Source organism: Notolabrus celidotus, chromosome 3, assembly GCF_009762535.1.
Source record: "Notolabrus celidotus isolate fNotCel1 chromosome 3, fNotCel1.pri, whole genome shotgun sequence".
In the NCBI taxonomy this organism is placed as follows: domain Eukaryota; kingdom Metazoa; phylum Chordata; class Actinopteri; order Labriformes; family Labridae; genus Notolabrus; species Notolabrus celidotus.
In genome coordinates, this window is record NC_048274.1 from 6,027,155 (window position 1) to 6,031,927 (window position 4,773).

Genomic DNA, 4,773 nt, shown 5'->3' on the forward strand with positions numbered 1-4,773 from the left:
GATTTCAGTCTTCTTCTCCCAGAGAGAGAGTCAGACCTTCAGGTCTCCTGCTGCCAGTCTCGGCTCTGTTCAATAGATCTTATCAAACAGATCTGGTTACACAAGCTGCAGCTCGGAGAAGGTGGAGGACCTCCAAAAACAATATTAGCAGTATTGACATCTTTAATGAGTGGCAAAGGTCTGATCCCAGTGGCCACCGTGCTAATGGGGAAATATTGAGTGTTGCCAGAACAGAGGTTTTCTTCTAATCTGTCCATTATGGGCTCCGGACCACCACTTTCTGCAGAGATGAATGTGTGGGGATGGATGGGAGATAATGTGATCAATTTTGATACAATAAAAGGGGTGATAACTCAAAGTCGGTCACACTCTCGGGTGATTAGCCTGTGCCGGTCTGAAAGAGTACTATTAAACCAAGATTTCTGAGCCATTTCCTCTCACTCTCTCTTTCTATGGTTTGCTGAGTAATCCAATCAATGCCTCTCTTTTCATCTCTCTCTATTTCATCCCTGACTTATTGCAACCCATAGAAATCTTTCGTGTCAAATTCAGACCTTTTTTTCCCCTCTTGAACCAGAGATCGTCCTTTCTCCACATTCCTGCAGCCACCAGTCCATTCGGTCCACCTTTCACACGTGGACACCTGAAAGAAATCACTGGGATGCAGGACAGCAACCACCAGACTCCAGCACTGACGCCTGTACACACATAGCTTTGCACGTTTGACTAAATAAGAGAGCTGGCAGGAGGAGAGGCACAGTGAGGGAATCAGGGAGCTGAAAGAAGACACATCCAGTTCTCTGATGCATAACTAAGACAACACAGTGGGTCTGTGGTTTAGCGGCACACAATGCTCTTCTGTAGCCCGGGGCTCTATCGGAGCGCCCTATCTCTCCTCCACATCCAGCCACGCTGGGTCCACACATCAGCAGAGCCAGCCAGCGAGCGCCACTGTCGCTGGTGATAAAACACGGCATTGTCTCTGAGTTTGGTGGATGTTTGGCTTCGGTCTCAGGCTGCAACTTCAGACTAAAGCTGCTGCTGGTGGAAGAGTTTATGGAGAGGGACAACTGTGGAGCAAAACTATAATTTATATTTAGTTTATTTCTGAGGCCTTAAAATGTAAGCTGAAATTACAAAACATTGCTTTCTTCCTGAGTTTGGTGCATCTTTGGTTTCAAAGTTTCAAGCTGCTGCATGTAGTTTAACTGTTTTATTTTGAAGAACAAAATAAATCAGAGCTTTAACTTAAGACTACTTTCATTGTTTCATAATCTTTTACATATTTTGACCGTATGATATCTCAAGTGCTTCAAAGCGGATTAGCTCATAACACCAACATATTCAAATCAGGTGATAGAAGCTCGTCTGTGCATCAGAGACGCCACTGATGCCTCAAACATAAACAAGAATTAAGTGATAATAAAGTTTCCAGATGTGTTTCATCTTAGCGTTAAAATAATCCTACTGCTGCAGAAAAAAGTAAACCCCTTTGGATGAATATGCACAGTGTTCTACCTCTCTGTGTCACTCTGACCTCCTCAAACATCTATAACACCTCAACATTTTCTACATTTAGATTGATGCATGCACAAAGACGCTCAAACAGACTCCAGCTCAGAATCTATCTTCTTCTTGCCTTATCCGAGGGGAGAGGATTTTTCTTTCTTGAACACATTTTTGGAAACTGGAAACTGTGATCGTCTTAAATTCATTGCAGTCAAAAGGTGGCACACTGCAGAGAGAGCTGAGGTTCAGCTCGCTGAGTTTTCACTCTTTTGCTCCACACGTTGATTTCTGAGACTGCAGGCGGTCACTGATGGAGGAACAGCTGTCCCATCTGTGAAAACGCAGACCTCTGTGAGGACATTTCACACGTCAAAGAGACTCCAGCTCTTTTATTTTGAAGTGAAACCAAACTATTATAAGATTAACTATTGCTTGTAAAGACTTAGGAGTGCTTCCTAGAGAACTTTTCTTTTTAGTTTGGACTGCTAAAAGCCAAGAAACCTGTGTTAGAGTTGTAAGGGAGTCTTTGGAGGGAGGGTGAGGCAGACATGAGGCTGATTCGTGCAACAAGACTGAAAACCAGTGTGTTTGGGTTCACGTAATTCTATTCTGTTTATTGTAAAGTGTTGTTTCTGTAAATATTTATTCTGTCTTATGAGCAGATGGATTTCCCAGGTAGTGGTGTTACTTTTTAAGATGTTTAAACTCTTTCTGTTACCTAAGATTTAATGTTTTTGAGCTGAGGTGTCCACACTCCCCTGCTTTGCCCCACGTCCTCTCTGCCTGTTCTTCTCTGGTCCAGTAGGGGGCAGTAATGCACCTCTAAGCTGGTCTGCTCAACTGACAATGAACACAGGCAAAAAAGACAAAGAAACAGAAGAAGAAGGAGGAGTAACTCTGCTCCCCTTTCATTCAGTTTTCGAGCACACCGTCAGAAGTTTGCAGAGAAACAGAAATTAAGAGAAGGAGGAGTTTTGAAACTGAAAGAGTTACATCTCCCTTCACCATCCTCATATGGTATATTTCAATTCATGAACATGCAACATAAAGGCATGAATGGAAGCTGCTTTAGCTTTGTGACTTGTTTAAGTTGCAATAAATGCAAATCGAGTGAGTTTTATTTTCATTCAGACTTTAGAAAAATATAATCTGCAGCCTTTCACGTATAAAACGTACATTTCTGTCGTCTATCAGATTGTTTCTGACAGCTTCACCGGAAACAGCTTCTTTATATAAATAAGAAAAATAATAGAACCTGCGTCAGGTTGATAAAAGTTCACTCCTCCGATTGAAAGCTTCAGACTCTGACACAAACAAATATTGAGGGCACGAGTGAGGGAAACTTAAAATGTATGCAGCATTTCAGTGCCTTTGTTTTCGTGTCCCTCATTGTTACCCGATGTCATATTATTCTGCCTTATTTCCCTACTGAGCTGCACGCTGAGACCTTTCTACCCCCGCTGTGACCTTTACAAATTCTGCCCTTTGCTGCTGCTTTGTGTAATCTGACCTTATTAAACTTTATTTCATACCGTGTGGTCACAAGTGAGAGTCGAGTCCTCATCTGAACGCCATGTCAGCTCCATTCTTCAAATAGAAACAAGCAGAAGCAAGGAAGATGCTCATTAAATTGAAATTCATGTCAAATTCAAGCATAAACACAGAGCCTGGCACGATACAAAGAGAAGGAGAGAGACGGAGAGAGAGAGAGAGAGAGAGAAGGGGAGACGGAGAACAAGGGAGCAAAACAGAGATGCAGACTTTTGACTATATTCCAGTACACAATGACTCATTACTCTACATCTGTGTGTCTGGCAGGTCTGCTCCTCTTTACGCCACAGCAGCTGCCCGGTGCAGACTTGCCAACCTTCGATATGCTTTACTGCCCTGCAGGGTGGAGACACCGTGAATAATCCGTCTCACTCTGTTTGTCTCTCCGTCTCTTCCTCTGCAGGGGTTTTCTTACACTTTCCCCTCATGTCATAAAAAAAATGATGTTTGTAATGAGGAGTGTGTGTGAAGTGAATCGCTGTCATGGGGAGATGTCTGCATATGTTGTGTTGAGATATAACACCAGCAGCATTGATCTATGTGCAGCAAACTCAAAGTGAAACATCTCCACATCTGATAGTTGGATATCCGTTCAGTGTCCTCTGATGATAAGTTACAGCAACCTGGCGATTCTGTCAAACGCTTGATAGACCGGCCTGCAATGTGGACAATAACTCCAACACCAATACAGAAAGAAGCTACGGCTAAACTTACAGGCCAATGAGAAAATACCAAACAGCCATGGGGTCTTTCATCCGCAACAAAACCTTGAAGCGTGTATATAAACAGAGAAATGCTGCTGTGTTTAACATCATACTGTAAAATCATATTAAACATCCCCAAAACAAGAGGTAACATACCTCAAGGACGGCTTCTCATCCTTCTGGAGGTTACTGTTCTTGGGAAACATCCATCCTGAAATCAGAATAAGATGGTGAATTTAGTTTCAGTGTACCAGGATAGCACTTCAACAGGATGAAGAACTCATGAATAGTTTTCAAAGTCATGTAACCCCCAAAAAATGAGCCTAGAAATCAAACATTAACAATGTTAATGTTAATGTTAATTTAACATCATATCTATGTTTAATTCTGACATTCAGTGGGTTTCATCAGGTAATGGATTATCAGAACATAACAATAAATTGATGTGTTTTTATTGAAGCCTTATTTCCCTTTCTTAGTAGATATGACTCTAAAATAATGTTTGCACTTGTTGAAATTGCTAAAAAACAATGTTTGAAGTAGCTACAGGTGGGTCTACTTACTGTACTAGTGAGCTCTGGGAGGCAAATTCTAGCGCCAGATCTCTTCCGGTGGGCGTGGCTTACTCTGTCTGGCGCGAACTTCTTCTTCTTCTTCTTCGGTTTTGTTTAATTGGAGGTTAACAAACAGCTTTTTGGTACTCTACTGCCACCATGTGATGTGGAGTGTAGGTGATTTGTAGGATTTCCACTGTCCCCCCTTAAAATAAATAAATAAATAACCAACTGAAATAACATGAACAAAAAACAGCTAATTATATTCTGTCTTTTAAATTAGTCATGTTCAGATTGTCAGAAATCCTCTGTAAAATATCTAAATCTAGTCTCATCATGATATCCTCCAGTCTCATTAATACTCTTTATATTTTGGACAGAAACAAATGACATGTTCTTGTTTTGTACACAGATATATCTCCTGTTGGGTGCCTAATTTACACAAGTTGTTCAGT

The 4,773-nt window shown here is 41.4% G+C and overlaps 1 long non-coding RNA gene across 1 annotated transcript; it reads right to left on the reverse strand.

Moving 5' to 3' along the window:
• Window positions 1–1,198: 1,198 nt before the first annotated feature.
• LOC117810025 lies at window positions 1,199–4,511 on the reverse strand. The gene is made up of 4 exons (XR_004630668.1): window positions 4,328–4,511; window positions 3,921–3,975; window positions 3,042–3,096; window positions 1,199–1,840 (listed from the first exon to the last, which is right to left on the reverse strand). It is a non-coding gene; the product is annotated as an uncharacterized LOC117810025 (long non-coding RNA).
• Window positions 4,512–4,773: the final 262 nt, after the last annotated feature.